Raw genomic sequence first — 20,290 nt, 5'->3', positions numbered from 1 at the left:
TCACAACAAAATGTCTTTTCGAAGCCAAAAGTGTTTTGCACTGTTGAGGTAACCTAAGTCTATACCTGTAATGGTTATGTATTGGAGGTGTGGTCCTAGAAATATCATTATTCAAAAGTTATGGGATATTGAACAATTAAAACTATGTAAGAAGTCTGTAAAACCACTGGGGCCAAGTACTTGGAACTACTTAAGATGTCTCATGGATTTCTGGTTAATTCCCACAGAATCTCTCTCTCTCTCTCTCTCTCTCTCTCTCTCTCTCTCTCTCTCTCTCTCTCTCTCTCTCTCACACACACACACACACACACACACACACACATCCTATCTCACCCTGTGAATCATTCCTATCACACACGCTCCCATGCTCTTGCTTTTGGTATTGGGAAGTCACCACCCACAGTTCCAGACTAAAGCAGGACTTCATTCCTTCCCCCTGGAAGCCCTGGAGAACTGGGGCCTAAAGTCTCTGTGCTATGAAGTTGATCTGCACCAGTGACTTCATGTTGTCAGAAAGGTGGACTAACAGGACACTCTACTCACTGTGCTTTTTCTGGGGGAGCCCAGAGATAGTAGAAAGCAGAAGCAGAAGAAAGTCTGAAAATATGGATAAATGGAAATGCATGGTATCAGTTATCCAGGTAATTGGTACCAGATATTGTGTGTTAGGGAACCTGGGTAGACAAAAGAAAGTTGTAGAATATAAGCAGAGAAAAACGTTATCACAACACAAAACAATAGCACTCACTGATATTATTCAAGTGTAAGAGATTCACTTAAGTCAATCTCTAATCACAAGGTATATTAGACTCGACAAACTTGAAAGCAGATGAGGTACTAAATGCTTTTAATTTCATTATGTCTTAAATGTTTAGACTAAAATTTGGTTCCATTTCTACTGTTATTTTAACTCATGCATATAACAGCATCAAGAACAATCTTATGTAATTTCCTTATGAATTTAGTAAGTCTTGATGTTTCCCTGAAATTTTATGTAAGTAGTTCTCTCCTGACTCAGACAGTAGAAGGGCATTCTAAAGATGCCCAAGAAAGCTACACATAGCAAAAAATATTGAATAGGAAAAACAGTAATTGTCTTTGGCCTTTAAAATTTGTCATAAAGGGCTGGGTTGTACAGAAGCTAATAGAGAATTGCTTAATAATCTCAAAGCCTGGGGTTCTATCCCTAGCACTGTATAAAATCAGGCAAAGTGACACAAAACTGCAGTCTGTGTATGTGGAAAATAGAGACTGATGGATCAGAAGTTTAAGGCCTTTAGCTACAGAAAAAGTCAGAGGTCAGCCTAAGATAACCTGAAGCCAACAGAACTTCCAAAAGCATTTTTGACAAGACATTAGAAACTTTCTTATTGCTGTTTACACGTATATAAGTGGTATTGGCTAGCAGGTAGGTTCTTTGTCATTGAATTAAAGAATTAAGAGAGTGGATGTGGAGGTGGGAAGATCTGAGAAGAGATGGAGGGGGGAAACCATGATCAAAATATATTTCATGAAAAAAGTAGTTTCAATAAAAAATAAACCTTAAAAACAGACTGGAAAAGAACATATCACAAAATACAGGTGAATATGGGAAGCTTTATAGACTTCTTCCAGCCTGAGCCACTGATGGTAAGGGAATGGTGATTATCTGGGATTAGAATTCCTTATGGCTTAGCAAACGAGTAGGGACGAACAAAGAATACCAACTGCTTGATAAAGCCCTCAAGGAATCATGTTATTTTATATTCACCTAAAGTTACATACAAAACACATATCTGCAACCCAAGGTTATGCCACTTAGGCTGGCAATGCTCCACACAAAATCCATAGAATAGCAAAAACACTAGTAGGAATCACAAAAACAAAAAACAAAAAACAAAAACAAAACTTTGGAGTCCCAGTGATTCCCTGAGAGTATAAGGTCATTGCTTGGCCTTGATCCCCCATTCCCCCAGCCCCATTCCCCAGAGGTTGCAGGTAAGTCCTTCTTGCTAAAGACACCTCATACTTAGGACTTAGGACTCAGATGGCTTAATAAAGGTCTAACCTGAAAGCCTCCTTGCTGCGGTCTAGCTTCCACACTGTGGAAAGCACTCTGAAGGTCGCCAAGGAAGGGAAGCAATCAGTAGTATTAGCTCTCTGGGACATGTATGAACCATAATAACAGGCAGCACTGCAAGATATCTGTAAGAATGCACTAAGGGGAATTCATATATTGGTGGTACTTGATGATAACTGACATCTAACTTGACTGAAGACCCATTCAACAGAAAGAAAATTGTGTCTGGTACCAGAGAACAGGCCAGCTACCAAGGGCTAGTGGGGTCATTTAGCAAACATAATTCTAAATCTTAGCCTTATACTCACAGATAAAGATGATCAAAGAAACTTGTCTTTACAACAAAGGGAGTCCATTATAGAAATCTACAACTGGACACAGTCTAGAGATCAACGGGTCATGTGGATGGCAGTGCTCTATTCATCTATTGCATAGGGGACATTGCACACATGTGGGTAGAAAGACTGTAAGATTAAGAATATCAGGAAGGGCATGGCAAGAGTATCTTTAGTAAACATGGCTGCATAAAGACCTACAAAAAGGCAATATCAATATACACCCTAACTGAGAAGGGAGAAAATCTGATGGGTCCCATCCTTAAAAAAAGATCTCTAGGCAATTAATGACTGTGGATAGAGATAATTAGCCTCCCTCAGGTGTGAGATACACAAACACAAACAAAAATGAACTCAACAGGTTGTATTTATGTATCTGTGCATATGTGTGTACATTTGTGTGTGTGTGTGTGTGTGTGTGTGTGTGTGTGTAAATGAAAGAAAAGGAGGCCATCAATTTGAAAATGTGAGTGAAGCAAGAGTACAAATGCATAGGTGTCGCTAGAGGGAGAAAAGCAAAGAGGGAAGTGATGTCATCATATTCTAATTAAGCTGTTTTAAGATAAAATTTGGAATGATAAAAAAACAGATTTTTAGCTTTGGATCAGCGTACAGACTTTTATTCTTGGTGCTTTTCATTCATGAAACTTCTGTAAGATGCTTTGGTGAGAAATTTGTGTAGCTTTACTCCCGGCTCACTATCTTCAGTTCCTAGCAAGTTTGTAGTGTCGTCACTCCCTGTGCATCCCACTTCCAAGCACAACTGTGTCCCTGGATTGTCTGGGGATGCAGCTGTGTCAACATCCTCAGTCAGCTTTTCTACACTCCACGTATGCACTCAGGTTTCAGCATTATCATGAGTTTCTTTCACAAACCTTCCTCTCTACTGGCCACATCCCCCATTACCTTTGCCTTTTCTTAAAATCTCCTGTGATGCTACAGGATGAGGACAAACAGGGCAGCACTACACATTCGGCTGCTTGTGACTGAACTGCACAGCAAGTTAGTCATGATGAATAATCAAGAGAGTTGGGAGGTGGTGATGTGGCTGATTATACAGCACAGGGCATGTATGCTAGTTACTAAGTCATTTGTGGACTGGAGAGCAAGCAGACATTTCACGATTTATGCAATTACTCATAAATAATTTACAATAGTAAAAGAAATGTTAACCATGTGTCTGGAGACAGACTCTGGATTTGTTTTGTATAGCAGTCTTGATAAATTGTTCTGGTTCACCTTGAATTCCTTGTCCCCAGAGATTGAATGTCTTCAGCCTTACTTATGAGTAAAGTTTTCTTAATATGACCAACCTCGGCATATTTTGCGTTGAGGAAAAAGCATACTCCACTTTTTTCTGTAAACTGTGCATAACATTCACTGCTTTTGTGAAAATTGTGTTTTGAATAAGAAAAACAGCAAGAAGTTATGTCACCTTTTCATAACTTTTCACCGAGGGCTGGGCATGCAACTAAGAATGTAGCGATTGCTTCTGGCTTCCAAACTAGATGACAGCATTTCTTATTATTTTCTCTTCCTCTCTTTGCATGAGAAAGTGTGCTCTGTATCAGTGTGTGTTTGTAGTTTGTAACTTTATGATTTGACCTTATAGGTCCTCAAGCTAAGAACTAGATTCAAGTCTTTGTAGGGACTTTGAATTTGTGCTTTTGAAAAAGTTGATTAGTTGGGATTGCTGACACTTTAGAGACTCTTGAAGACAGACTAAATACTTCTTTGCATTATTGGATAACCATGATGTTTTGGATCACAAACACATAATGGTAAGAGGCTCCCCCACAAAAGTATAAAGGCACAAGGGAAAGAATTGTTGACTCTCAGAAAATTTCTTCCAATTGTTTGTCATAAAAAGTATCCCACTGAATTATGTAACAGGGTCAGTTTGTGATTATTTATGGTTGAGGCAAATACCTATGAAATAAAGTACTTGAAGCTATCCAGTTTATACTTACCTTCATTATATTATTCATCTTGCATGCGTGTTGATCTTCCTTTATAAGTTATTTGGAGATGCTTTGACAAACTTGATCCTTATTCCTGTAAAGGTTTCAGAATTTTCCTTTAGAAACTTTTCAATTCAAGCATAGAATTAATCTGACTAATTACTCTAAGAATTTCTGAATAATAGAACACTAACTTACATGCTTTAGAGAAAATGGTATTCTGTAATTATTTGGTAGCTGATATTCTTTCTTAAGGGTTCATTATGAATATGTTGGATTGTTCTCAAGGGAAAGTTTGAAGCCAAAATCCAAGATATAAGATTCAGTTCCTAAAAATTTAAGTACCTAATTTTAAAGTAGCTATTCCTTCATATTCATCCCAGTTTTTCTTTTTTACTGACCTCATTACCAACCATAGGATCAAACTTTGAAAAATGGAAATGGACTGTAGGGAAGAACCTAATTTCATTATGAATCAATCCTAATCAATGTCTTTGGATAGGAAGCAAAGAAATTCTTGGTACTCACCTGTACTCAATGTTGATGATATTACTTTTCAAGACTGTATACACACACACACACACACACACACACACACTCAGAGAAAGAGAGACAGAGACAGAGAAACAGAGAGACAGAGACAGGGAAATTATGTTGGGTAACTTCCTTACTATGTTTTTTATAACTACATCATTATTTCTTTCCTTTTTCTCTATAGTGAGAATTCATGTCTGATGTTAAAGTAGCCTTGGCATTTTGAGTGGGAAATGACCACCCTTAGTCAGCATGCTGTCATTTCCCTGTGGTTACATTATATAGGATCTTCCTCACTTCAGATGTTTGGGCTGTTATTACCCTTTCTTTCCCCAATGTCATTGTCTGCTCCTATAGACAACACTAATAAGAGGGAATATGTATGACAAAAAACGTCTTCTCTGAAGGGCAACTGGGCCACATTCTTGTTGGACTTTACCTGTCATTCCAGGAATAGATGAAATACTACAGTTTCTTTTCTGTCTCAGATTTTCTAGCACGCTCCTTGTCAATCTATTTTCAGTCAGGAATTTACAGTATTTCTTGGGAAGATTTCTTTGCATAAATATTTTGTTTTGTAATTTTGTGCCACATTTCTCTCCTTTTATTAATGTTCTGTTTCTCAAACTGAAAATCCCTAGCTTGGCACATTAAAACAACAAACAGATGTTGTACACATTGCTGTTGGTTTTCTGTTTCTACAGAAGGAAGATGGTCAAAACAGTCTGTGCTGTTCAGTCCTTGATGTCAGTATCATTGGCATGTCCCTTCCCATTGCACACCAGGTATGAGCACACAAAATCATTTCATTCCATGTCACACTTACAAACAGCCTTGGTCCTTCAACTGTACAATGACAGTTCTATTATTTTTCAGTATAAATGCCTAAAATTATTGTCACTGCATAGGGTTTTTTTTTATTTGATATAATTTATTTACATTTCAAATGATTTCCCCTTTTCTAGCCCCCCCACTCCCCGAAAGTCCCGTAAGCCCCCTTCTCTTCCCCTGTCCTCCCACCCACCCCTTCCCACTTCCCCGTTCTGGTTTTGCCGAATACTGTTTCACTGAGTCTTTCCAGAACCAGGGGCCACTCCTCCTTTCTTCTTGTACCTCATTTGATGTGTGGATTATGTTTTGGGTATTCCAGTTTTCTAGGTTAATATCCACTTATCAGTGAGTGCATACCATGATTCACCTTTTGAGTCTGGGTTACCTCGCTTAGTATGATGTTCTCTAGCTCCGTCCATTTGCCTAAGAATTTCATGAATTCATTGTTTCTAATGGCTGAATAGTACAACCCCACCAGCAGTGGAGGAGTGTTCCTCTTTCTCCACACCCTCTCCAACACCTGCTCTCTCCTGAATTTTTAATCTTAGCCATTCTGACTGGTGTGAGGTGAAATCTCATGGCTGTTTTGATTTGCCTTTCCCTAATGATTAATGATGTTGAACTTCAGAAGGTGTTTCTCACCCATCTGTTCTTCATGTGAAAATTTTTTGGTTAGCACTGTACTGCACTTTTTAATAGGGTTACTTGGTTCTCTGTGGTCTACCTTCTTGAGTTCTTTGTATATATTAGATATTAGCCTTCTGTCAGATTTAAGGTTTGTGAAGATCCTTTCCCAATCTGTTGGTTGACGTTTTGTCCTTTTGACAGTGTCCTTTGCCTTACAGAAACATTGTAGTTTTATGAGGTCCCATTTGTCAATTCTTGATCTTAGAGCATAAGCTATTGGTGTTCTATTCAGGAACTTTTCCCCTGTGCCCATGTCCTCAAGGGTCTTCCCATGTTTCTTTTCTATTAGGTTCAGTGTGTCAGGTTTTATGTGGAGGTCCTTGATCCACTTGGAGTTGAGCTTAGTACAAGGAGATAAGAATGGATCGATTTTCATTCTTCTGCATGCTAGCTACCAGTTGAGCCAGCACCTTTGTCAATCAAGTGACCATAGTTGTGTATGTCAGGTTTTATGTGGAGGTCCTTGATCCACTTGGAGTTGAGCTTAGTACAAGGAGATAAGAATAAATCTATTTTCATTCTTCTGCATGCTAGCTACCAGTTAAAGCCAGCACCTTTGTCGATCAAGTGACCATAGTTGTGTGGGTTAATTTCTGAGTCTTCAATCCTATTCCATTGATCCACTTGCCTGACATTGTACCAATACCATGCAGTTTTTATCACTATTGCTCTGACATTTTATCTGTTCTGTCTTACACTGCTGCAGTCATTACTGTGGCCCCAAACTCAATCAAAAGTATCCTTAAATACAAACACAAGGAAAGATCTTTCTGAAGCTCTTGAAAGCCCTGAGATTTCCTATGCATAGACATATGGAAACATCAACCCTTGGAGAATTCATCTATCTTACCTAAAGCCAAGAATCTTGGGGGAGAAAAAAGTGGAGTATATTCTTTGAGCTTCCAAAAGATGGATTTAATCTACTTATCTCATTAGAAGTTACTCTCTTTGTCTGTCTTTAATCATCCAAGTGCTCAGGATGCTAGTGCTGGATGCAGCAGTGCAAAACAGGACAGAACAAATGGGAACAAACCTGAAAGAGTGGGTGAGATTCGGACTGCATTTTGAATAGGACTTGCTAGTAGGGAAGAACTTCCACGTATTAATATATTTTGGAAGTTTGTAGATATGAATCTTAAACTCAACAGAGCAACTGAGTCTAAAGAAAGTGAAATGGTGTTATCTTATTGCCGTGGTACTTAGGAGGACATCATCATTAAACAATTCTAATAAAAATTTAATAAATATATTAAAATATTTGAAGGCTGTAAGCATGGGACTCTTTTTAAGAATAATGAAGCACCAGTGGATTGGACATTAGGAGGCCACCTGAGATGACTAGTTTCTGTCCCGGTCTGAAAATTCTTTTAGAGATCAGTTAAAGTATAAGTAGATGGATAGTTTGGCCACACATTCTACTTTTTATAACAATTGGATACATTTTTCAGTGGATGAATGAATTGTCTAACAGTCTGAAAACCAGGTAATTCCAACTTATAAAACTCTCCTGTGCCTTCAGATTCTACTTTCAGACCAGAAAAACCTTCTTTAAACACTGTTACCTGTTGATTCTAAACACCTATGCACACCATTGCATGGAAAGCTCAAAACTTGTGTTTCCTCAATATCAGGACAAGGTGAACAAAGGCCATCAGAACCTAGAAGAAATTTCTGTATCTGTAAGAGAGTATGCCTGCAAGAGATACATCTCCTATAGTCTCCAGTCACCTAAAATAAACCCCTTGTATCAAAATGAAAATTTGTGCCAATGTGACTAAAGTATTATGAAATAATTTGTATATATCCAAATTCAGCATTTGCTTATCCACAATTTGATCTGTGAGAACTAGTGAATGACCAGAGACAGGTTTTGAGTGTTGTGCCCCTGATACTATGTATTCATTTCCTGGTCATTACATGATTTTTGTAGACTGCAATAGCTTTTTATCAGATATTTTATTCATTTACATTTCAAATGTTATCTCATTTCCTATTTCCCCCCCCTCAAGCCCCCAATCCTTTACCTCCTACCCCTGCTTCTATGAGGCTGTATCCCCCCACCCACTCCCACCTCAGCACCCTGGCATTCCCCTACACTGGACACAGAGCCTTCAGAAGACCAAGGGCCTCTCCTCCCATTGATGCCAGATAAGGCCATCCAATTTAGGACAAATGACTGTATCCATCTAGTTCATAATCATATTCCTACCTTCAGTTTTACTTGAAGTCTTACATAAAACAAATAAAAACAAAACAAAAATAACAACAGGGAAAGAAATCAATAGAAACAAAAACTAAGAATCCTACATTATGGGCATGCTGCAACTGTGGGCAAAGCAGAAATCTCTATAATTCAAAAATCTTCTTTGGGTTTTAATGCCTCACTTCTCAAACAGCAGTGCAGAGGTGAGCAGCCCAGGAGGCCTCTGTGAAAGAAAGACAGAAGGCGGGGCTTCTTAGGAATCCAGATGGTAGGCCTTCTTCACAGAACTGATGAATCAGAGTCTGCTTCTCCGCAGCTCCCTCGAGGGATCTGTGCGCACATTAATGTTTCAGAAGCACCGTTCTCAAGGCTTATATCTTGGCTCTTCTCCTCTACATTACCTCCTCGGCAACTGCCTCACTGTATCTTTTCCTAGTGCCTCATCCTCTTTCAACTCTGCCAAAGTTTCAGAGTTCTCTTGTACTACAATCACTCCGTGACCTGAAGGAATATCAATGGCGGGTGAAGTTTGGCTTAAAGATCATTCCCAATTCAGTACTTAGTTAGCTCCAAGAATATTACACAGAAGTAAAATATCTGATCCCAAGAAACCAAACAAAACCATTACAGTCAAGCTTAAATAATTCATACTGATTCATATACAAAATATTGTTTATTGGCTTGAAAATAAATAAAAGGCACCTAAGCCTCCAAAATTATGATTTGACAGATATTAATAGGCATAGCTTCAAATAATATAAAGGAATAAAACCTAAAATATTAAGTCAGCTACAATGTTTAATTGGTTTAATTTAATAAAGAATTTAATAAAGAATATTACCTTTTCGTGTGCATGTTTTTGTGTGTGTGCATGTTTGTGGTATATGTGTGCATGTCTGTGTATGAACATGTATGTGCATGCGTGTGTGTGTGTGAATGTCTCTGTATGTGTGTCAGTGTGTGTATATTTGTGTGCATGTATGTTTGAATGTTTCTGTTCATGTGCATGAGTGTACATGTGCATGTGTGTATGAATGTGTTTCTATGTGTGCATGTGTGTCTATATGTCTATGTGCATGGATGTGTGCACATGAGCATGCCTGCATCTATGTGTGTGTGTGTGTGTCTGTGTGTGCGTGCGTGAGTGTGTGTGTGTGTGTGAGTGTGTGTGTGTGTGTGTGTGTGTGTGTGTGTGTTACTGGAAATTGAACCCAGAACCATGCACAGTCTTGTCATGTGCACTGTCACTAAGCTATATTCCTGGTCCTTACTTTTCATTCTTATTATGAGGCATGGGCTAACAAAGTTGCCCAAGCTGGCCCTGAAGTTGAGATCGTGTCTCAACTTTCAAAAATGGCTGAGATTACAGGCATTTCCCTTTCAATCAAAAAAAAAAAAAGATGTAATCCTTACCATTTGTTCTCTCTCAACTCCCACAGAAATTTTTACTGGTCATTTTTACTCCAGTTCTAGTATTATCTTTTGTGATGATTTTTCTGAACAAACAATCACAGGTTCTTAGCAGTTCTTAATTCTCAATGTCTTTTTCATCTCTTCTAATCCCACTTTTAACTCTCTGACTAATGCCTTTATCACCACTGAACTTGAGGAACACAAAACTCCTGAACTATCATTCCTAAATTCTCTATTCCTTTATGCCAGCTGATCTACCCACATCTATACAACTTGTACTGTCTCCAGGGTAAGTTTTGCTATCCTTAATAACCTAAAATTTACACTTCCTAATATTTTGTCCCGTATTAGCATCATGGCTCTCTGTTGGGAGCTGCATGGTGTCCCTGACAGTTTCTCTCCTGAAGGATATTTTGATCGCTCTTCTGAATTGTCAATTTGATGACATCTGGAATTGACTAAAACCCAAAAGTGGAAGCCACATCTGTGAGGGACTTTTGCTTAATTTGAAGTAGGCATATCTATTTCTAATCTGGATCCTTGAAGCGGGAAGACATACCTTTAATTCAGATCTCTTGAGCTGGGAGAACCCACCTCTAATCTAGATCATGCATTCTACTGGAAGCCTATTCAAGGACAGGAGATAAGGAAGCTTTTGCTCTTTGCCTCTTTGCTCTGGTCTTGCTAGGAAGTCCATTACTTCACAGGCATTAGAAACTATTTCTTTGTGATTCCAGCATATACTAAAGATCAGAAGCATCCAGTCTTATGGACTGAGAAACTATTGGAGTTTTGGGCTTTCCATTTTTTTATTAATTGGTTATTTTATTTATTTACATTTCAAGTTTTGCCCCCCATCCTGGTCTCCCCTCCGCAAACCCCCATCTCATCCCCCTTCCCCTTTGCCTCTTAGAAAGTGCTCCCCATCTTAGCCAACCATAGCTGGATTAGCTGGACTATAGCCTATAACTCATTCTAATAAACTCCTTTTATACTTATAAATCATATACATATATGTATGTATGTATATATATATATACATATGTATATATATATGTATATATATATATATATATATATATATGAAAGGATCTGAAAAAATTTTTGTCTCCTGCATTTTCTAATTATATAGCCAGACAACATTCTTGAACAGACCTGGCTTCATTTCACCTTCTATAAATTCAAGAAGATTAATGCACCCTCCCCCAAAACTTAGTGAACTCCACTCTCCTTAGGAGGTGTAGAATGTCTCATCACTTCAACTACCCTAAAAACCCTTCCTTTCTCCAGCTCTATGAAACTTCTAAGTTTTGTATCAGTCTATGGTTTCAGTTAGGGTACCCTTGGTCATGTATATGGTAAATTGTTCTTCAATTGGTTAAGTAGGATCTGTCTTACCTCCTTTCAAGGCCTTCAACAAAGATTATTTTTTATTTACCTTACAAGTATTGCTTCTGTGCTTTATGTTAGCTGAAACCATAGCAGTTCTTTTCCTTTGCTTAATAAGAGTTTTTCCATAGTAGAAAATGCTTGACAGATCAAAGACACATTGAACGTAAACACCAATACTATAAATATGAACCTGACCTGGACGGACTAACAATAATTTTAAAAGATTCTCTTGAGGGGCTTGAAAGATGATTCATCAGGTAGATGTAAGCCTGCCGTAAAGTCTGACAATCTGATTCAATGTCCTGGACCAAAAAAGGAAACAGCCAACTCCCATAAGTTGTCCTTTGACCTCTACATAGTTGCTGTGGCACACATGCACACACACACATATATACAAACACGTGTACACATGCACAGAGAGAGACAGAGACAAAGAATATTTCTAATGTACTAGGTATGTTTTAAGCTACCACTAAGGATGTAACTTGTCTACTTTGCATTTAACGCCAATTCCACTGCCATTTCCCTGTTCAGCATCCACTCTCAGTAATATTGTCTGCATAAACCTGTTTAACTTCAGCCATTAGACAACAAATCCAAAATTAAGCAAATACCAAAAAAGTTAGACACCACTTCTATATTTATAAATAAGATATGTCCATTGCGGTCTGTAGAATCATTCTTAAGTTTGTTTTATGATATTACTAAATGTACCTGCAGGTAATGTATATTGTATGTATTTATATATTTAATTTATTTACTTGTGTAAAATGTAAAGTGAATAACCTCTGATACACTGAAGCAAATTTTGCTGTAAAAGACATTCCAAAAAAAATATCTAACATCTGAGATGTTAACTTTAGATTTTAATATATTTGGAATGGTCCTATAAATTAATATAAGAAGTTGAAAATGGCAGGAAGAGAAAATGCATGCCTTGCTTCCAATCACTCACCACTTATGAAGCTTTTAGTTTAATAGTCTGTACAACACCTACACAACTCATTGATGATAGGGATGCAGAGCTGGTGACTACATAAAGCCTTCACCCCTACAATTCAGCAGATTTGGTATGTGGACATAGTCTGCATGCTCTCAAAGAAGAAATAAACACCAAGACAGACAGAAATCCTTTATCTCCGATGCTCTGTGCACTATTGCTATAGTAGTGGTGACACAAAGCTTGTGAGATTAAATAAGCAAAAAGTGACTTGACTTAAGGTTCAGTCCCTGAGATGGAAACCATACCCAGTGCCACTTGAGTGACCACGATTCTGTGATTAGAGAGCCGAGGGGTCTGTGGCAAAACCATATGATACTCATCCAAAGAAAGAAACATAGTGATAAAAATGACTCATGGGGAATACTCTGCTACACCTCTAGATCAGTGTCTTGTGCATCATCAGAGGGGCTTCCTCCTGCTCCTCTCATGGGAACAAATACAGAGACTCACAGCCAGGCAGTATGCAGAATGAGAGAACTTGTTTAGAATTCAGCTCTAAATAATGTGCGTCCACTAAATCTCTCCCCTCAGAGCACACAGAACCTGCCCCGCCCACCAAAAAAAAAGAAGAGGTAGAAAGACTGGATGAGCCAGAGGGAATGGAAGACAGAGAAAAACAAGGCTCTCTAACTCAAAAGAAGCAAAGCTCACATGAATGCAGAGACCCAGTCAGCATGAATTGCGCCCGCATGACCTCTCTGCACCAGATCATCTGCATCTGTATCCTGACTTCCAGGCTAGTGTTTTACCATGGCTTCCAGGCTAGTGGGTTGTTTGTTTGTTTGTTGCTGTTTAAGCATTTTAATTAGATATATTCTTTATTTGCATTGTTCCCTTTCCTCATTCCCCCTCCCCTGAAAATCCCATAAGCCATCTCCCCTTCCCCAATCAATCCTCCCCCGCTTCCCTGTCCTGGTATTCCTCTACCCTACAGCATCAAGTCTTTCCAGGACCAAGGGCCTCTCCTCACTTTGGTGTCTAACGAGACCATCCTCTGCTGCCTATGTGTCTGGAGCCATGGGTAACTCCGTGTGTACTCTTTGGTTGATGGTTTTGTTCCTGGGATCTCTGGAAGTACTGGGTGACTCATATTGTTGTTCCTCCTGTGACACTGCAAACTCCTTCAGCTCCTTGGGTCCTTTCTCTAGCTCCATTAGAGACCCTGTACTCAGTTCAATGGTTGGCTGAGAGTGCCCCCCTCTGTATTTCTCATGCTCTAGCAGAGCCTGCCAGGTAACAGCTATATCTGGCTCCAGTGAGGAAGCACTTGTAGGCATTGATAATAGTGTCTGGGTTTTGTAACTGATTATGGTATGGATCCCTGGGTGTGGATGGTCTTTCCCTCAGACTCTGCTCCAGTCTTTGTCTCTGGATCTCCTTCTATGGTTATTTTGTTCCCCTTTCTACAAAGGGCCCAAGTATCTATACTTTTGTTCTTCCTCCTTCTTGGGCATAATTTGATATGTGAATAGAGTTAGAAAGAGCAATTCTCAAATTCATCTGGAATAACAAAAAAACCCAGGATAGTGAAAACTATTCTCAATAGTAAAAGAACTTCTAGAGGAATCAGTATCCCAGACATCCAGCAGTACTATAGAGCAATAGTGATAAAACTGCATGGCATTGGGAGAGTGACAGGCAGGTAGATCAATGGAATAGAATTGAAGACCCAGAAATGAACCCACACACCTATGGTTACTTGATCTTTGACAAAGTGGAAAAAAGGTAGCCTTTTCAACAAATGGTGCTGGCTCAACTGGCAGCTAGCATGCAGAAGAATGAAAATCAATCCATTCTTACCTCTTTGTACTAAGCTCAAGTCCAAGTGGATCAAGGACCTCCACATAAAACCAGACACACTTAAACTAATAGAAAAGAAAAATGGGGAAGAGCCTTGAACACATGGGCAAGGGGAAAATTTCCTGAACAAAATACCAATAGTTTATGCTCTAAGGTCAAGAATTGACAAATGGGACCTCATAAAATTACAAAAGACAAAGGACACTGTCAATAGGACAAAATGGCAACCAACAAGTTGGGAAAGTATCTTTACCAACCCGATATCAAAGGGCTCAGATACAATATATACAAAGAACTCAAGAAGTTAAGACTCCAAAGAACCAAATAACCCTATTAAAATATGGGGTACAGACTATAGAAAGAATTTTCACCTGAGGAATATTGAATGGTTGAGAAGCACCTAAAGAAATGTTCAACATCATTAGTCATCAGGGAAATGCAAATCAAAACCACCCTGAGATTTCACCTCACACCAGTCAGAATGGCTAAGATAAAAAAAAAACTCAGGAGACAGCAGGTGATGATGAGGATGTAGAGAAAGATGAACACTCCTCCACTGCTGGTGGGATTGCAAGCTGGTACAACCACTGTGGAAATCAGTCTGGCGGTTCCTCAGAAAACTGGGCATAATACTACTGGAGGACCCTGCTATACCACTCCTGAGCATATACTCAGAGGTTTCTCCAGCATGTAAGAACATGCTCCATTATGTTCATAGCAACAAAATTTATAATAATCAGAAGCTGTAAGGAACGGAGTAATGGATACAGAAAATATGGTGTATTTACACTACGGAATACTACTCAGCTATTAAAAACAATAAATTCATAAAATTCTTAGACAAATGGGTGGAACTGGAAAATATCCAGAGTGAGGTAACCCAATCACAAAAGAATACACATGGTAAGTGGTAAGTGGCTATTAGCCCAGGCTAGTGTTTTTATGGGATTTCTCAGTGTGGAAAGGAGTGGGTCTTTCATTCTGTGCATGCTCTTGGGTTCTTTTTCTTTCCTGCTGGTTTGTCTTTTCTAGTATTCATGTGACTGCTTTTTGTCTTATTATATTTTACTTTGTTACATTGTTAAAAGTGAGTGGATGGATGAATGAATGAATGAATGAATGAAAGCACAGCACTAGCGTAAAATCTCCCAACTGTACTGTCACTTATTCTTTCTTGGAGAGGGAAAATAAGTGTTCTCCAATAGAGTGGCACTAGGTATTTCAGTCACTCCAGGACAGGCCTCATGTTGAGAAGTAGTTGACAACTTCTGAACTACTGTATAATGGACACCACATTTTTTGTTGTTGTTTGTTTTGTTTTCTTTGTTTTGTTTCATTTTGTGTGTGTGTGTGTGTGTGTGTGTGTGTGTGTATTTATTGATTACAGTTGGGTGGTTGGGATGTTTGTTCTTCTTTTTAGTGTGGTTTTATTTTGTTTTCTTGGTTTTTGGGTGCTCTGTTGTTATGTTTGGTTTTTGTTTGCTTTTACAATAGGAAAGTGAAGCTGGGTAGGCACAGAGGACCTGAAATGACTCACAAGGCGAAAATATGAACAAAATATATTTAAATTTAAAAATTATTCTAAATAGTAAAAAAATAACAAAACAAGCATCTTAAAAACTACAAAAGAAAATACATTTTCCACATGGCAAGTCAAGCTGTGTAAGACATATTTAATATTCATAACAATGAAAAGATAAAGGCATGTAAGGCGTCTGTGAGCCCTCTTAGTTACTAGACCTCAAAATGACAACCTCTTTTTATGTCACTAAATGTCCCTGCTGCTATATGCTTGTCAAACTTGAATTGCCACATCAATAAGAATGCTTCCCTACCACTTAATATCTTATTCCCCTGGCTTGTCCCAGCATGGGCACTGTTTGGTCAATGCAATAAGAGTTTCCCCTTCCTCAGTGTCTCTCTCTATATATGCATTCAATCTGCTAACCTCCTCCCACTCTGAGCCTGAAACTTGCCTGACACCTCCTCTTCTTTTGCATATGGGGATCCCCATGTGTCTTTTCTCTTTGAAACATTTGACATGAAGCTCAAAAGTCATAAAGAGAATTTTCTCATCATAACAAGTATCAAAATAAATTTTTCTAAAAGTTGTACAACCATACCCAGAATCATGAGTCAAACCTATAATCTAGACCTACAGCTGGTCAATTGTGAAAGCATTTTCGTCCCACCTGGAAGATGGGTTTCCTCAGGAACTCCAGATCCCAAGGGTAACCACCTTGGAATGTTGAGGACCTTAAGACTCTATGTATCTTCTTTGAAGCTACTTAAACTCCAGGCTTTAAAGTAACTGTCTGAAAAACACAATTCCTACATTGTGTTTTTCAGACAGTTTCAAACAGGTATTCACTCTCAAACTTCTGAGGTGGAATTTTCCCCTATTTATAAAGTCTGTGTTCCCTTTATATACCTGAAAGACCTCCTCTTTTCATAAGGGAAACAAAAAAAAAGTAGTGAATATGGATAAAAGGGGAGGGAGTTCTGTAAGTCGGGAAAGGGAGGAGAGGCTGTGTCTGGATGTGTGGATGTATGGATGTCTGGATTATGTGAGAGAATGAATAAAAAGAAAGAAACTGGACTCAGTGTGTATATTATTTAGTTTCTACATGGTTGTGGCAAAATACCCGAAATGTGGCAACAAGCAACTGGAGGAAGGATTGACTTTGGCTCAGAGTTCAGGACTTCAGTGCACCATCTGGGTAGGATCGCGGTGTTCACACCAAGAGGCAGAAGGCGATGACCTCATGAACGCCAGAGCAGTTCAGGATCCAACCAAGGCCAGAAACTGTGCTACTCACATTTCGGATAGATATTCCCATTTTAATTTCACTTAATCGTGATAACCACTAGTAGGCATGCCCTGATATTTGTTTACAAGGCGATTCTAGATTGTGCCAAATTCATAGTCAAAATAAGCCATAACAGGTTCTCAGGCAAAGAAAGGTTTGGTTGGAATCCCAAACTTTTCAAGTTTCCCCAGGTAGGGAGAATTGAGAAAGAAATTTATTTAAAGATAGCTTTAAGAGCAAGCATATACAAACAGGGTCGTTCCTGGAAAGTAGAAGATATATCAAAACCTGACCATGAGCTTCACTGAGCCTGTGTGAGCATGAGCTTCACTAAGCATGTGTGAGCATGGGCTGTGCTGAGCCTGTGTGAGCATGGGCTGCACTAAGCATGTGTGAGCATGGGCTGCACTAAGCATGTGTGAGCATGGGCTGCACTAAGCATGTGTGAGCATGGGCTGTACTAAGCATGTGTGAGCATGGGCTGTACTAAGCATGTGTGAGCATGGGCTGTGCTGATCCTGTGTGAACATGAGCTGTGCTGAGCATGTGTGAGCATGGGCTGTGCTGAGTCCGTGTGAGCATGGGCTGTACTAAGCATGTGTGAGCATGAGCTGTGCTGAGCATGTGTGAGCATGGGCTGTGCTGAGCCTGTGTGAGCATGGGCTGTGCTGAGCCTGTGTGAGCATGAGTTGTGCTGAGCCTGAGTGAGCATGGACTTAGCCTGTGTGAACATGGGCTGCGCTGAGCATGTGTGAGCATGGGCTGTGCTGAGCATGTGTGAGCATGAGCTGTGCTGAGCATGTGTGAGCATGGGCTGTGCTGAGCCTGTGTGAGCATGAGCTGTGCTGAGCCTGTGTGAGCATGGGCTGTGCTGAGCATGTGTGAGCATGGACTGAGCATGTGTGAGCATGGGCTGTGCTGAACATGTGTGAGCATGGGCTGTGCTGAGCCTGTGTAAACATGAACTGCACTAAGCATGTGTGAGCATGGGCTGTACTGAGCATGTGTGAGCACGGGTTGTGGAAAAGTGCCTTGATAGTAGCTGTAGATATGATTTTGGTGACTTTTGCGTTATATTCAAGGAACTGCTAAGAAGCTGTTTTTAGCCTTTTCCCTTTTTTCAGTAAATGGGATTATAGGATAGCCTCAGAGGTGCCTTAGGTAAGTTTGCAATCTGATAAGATAAAAACCATGGGTCACACGAATTCTATCAGGGTTAAGCCATGTGTTTTACTGCAAATGGAGATTTTTTTGCATGTGAGAGAAAATTGTGGGATTATAAATAGGAAAGGATCTGAGTTACCACACTCAGATGATATTTCCTAGTTCCATTCACTAGCCTGCAAAACTCAAGATGTCATTCATAATAGTTGATTAGAATTTCATTGTGTAAATGAACCATGTACTCACTAATAAGTGGATATTAGCCCCCCAAAAAGTACAGAATATCCAAGATACAGTCCACAGAACTCAAAAAGGTCAACAAGCTGAAGGGCCCAAGTGAGGATGCCTCAGTTCCACTTGGGAGGGAGAAGAAAGCAATCCCAAGTGGGGAGGGAGGGAGGGACCTGGGAGGGAATGTGGATGTGGTGGGTGGGTGGGTGGAGCAAGTAGTGGGGAGAGGGGAACCAGATCTGGTATTGGGTGAAGGAAAAGGACTGAAGCTCGGAGGGCCAGAAGAAAGACTAGAAACTGGCAACCTCTGGAGGTAGGAGGTTGGGAAAACCCTCCAGAATGCACCAGAGACTTGGGGTGTGAGAGACTCTCAGGACTCAAAGGGAGAAACTTTAGATGAAATGCCTAAAAGTAGGGAGAGGGAACTTGTAGAGCCCACTTTCGGCAGGAAGACAGGGCATCAAGTGAGGGATGGGGTTGCCATCCCACAGTCCAAACTATGACCTATAATTGTTCCTGTCTGAAAGAACTGCAGGGATCACAATGGAGAGGAGCCTGAGGAAAAGAAGGTCCAGGGACAGGCCCAAAGTGGGATCTAGCCCAAGACCTGACACTATTACTCAGTCTATGGAGTGTTCACAAAAAGGGCCCTATCATGACTGCCTTCTGAAAGAACCAACAAGCAGCTGAAAGAGTCAGATGCAGATATTTACACCCAACCAATGGACAGAAGCTGCTGACTCCTGTGGTTGAATTAAGGAAAAGCTGGAAGAAGCTGAGGAGGAAGGTGATCCTGTAGGAGGACCAGCAATCTCAATAAACCTGGACCCCTGAGATCTCTGAGATACTGGACCATCAACCAGGCAGCATAAACCAGCTGAGATGAGGACCCCAACACATATGCAGCAGAAGACCACAGGATCTGTGTTCAGTCAGAGATGATGCACCTAACCCTCAAGAGACTGGAGGCCCCAGGGAGTAGGGAGGTCTCATGGAATGGGGGACATACTTGTGGAGACAGGGATGGGGAAGAGGTATGGGATCTGGAACAGTCGGAGGATGGACCAGAAGGGAAAAAAAATCTGGAATGTAAAATAAATAGATAGATAGATAGATAGATAGATAGATAGATAGATAGATAGATAGATAGATAGATAGAAAGGAAAGGAGAAATGCAGTACTCAATAATCATATACATTGAGGTGTTAGGCAAGGCTCATTGTAATTTTAACATTCTTATCTGAGATATCTTCATACAAAATGAACATTGTCTCCATGTAGTTAAATAGGACAGTAAATGTTATACTCTTAATGAAATCCTTGACTCGGCTCACAAAAGACTGCAAGAAGGGTGCAGGGGAAACATTATTTTCCCTTCCATATTATCTCTATCATCTCTCTATCTCCACATCTATCTATCATCTATCTATTTCCCTTTCTATATATATATATATATATATATATATATATATATATATCTTTCTATCTATCTATCTATCTATCTATCTTTCTATCTATCTCCATATCCACATGTTTCTCTATCTAACTCTGTCTCAGATTTGCCTGTTTTTTTATCCTTCCTCATAGCAAGAGCATCTCAGCAAGGTCAGGCTTTTCTCCTTTCTGGAATTGCTTCCACCTCTAGGCTTCAGCACAATCAAGATGTTCTTTCTTCCTCATCATCACTTCTGTACTAACAATAATGAGGGAGCTCAATCCGTAGGACACTATGATGCACTCTAAACCTTCCTTTCTTGCTTCTTCTGCTCCTCCTTGCTTCTCTTATACTTTCAGTCCCTAAGTCCCTTACACCCTCATCTCTTCCATCACTAACAAGCATTGCCTATTCAGATCAGTCACTGAATCC

Source organism: Apodemus sylvaticus, chromosome 4 (genome assembly GCF_947179515.1).
Source record: "Apodemus sylvaticus chromosome 4, mApoSyl1.1, whole genome shotgun sequence".
In the NCBI taxonomy this organism is placed as follows: domain Eukaryota; kingdom Metazoa; phylum Chordata; class Mammalia; order Rodentia; family Muridae; genus Apodemus; species Apodemus sylvaticus.
This window is presented reverse-complemented; position numbering follows the sequence as displayed.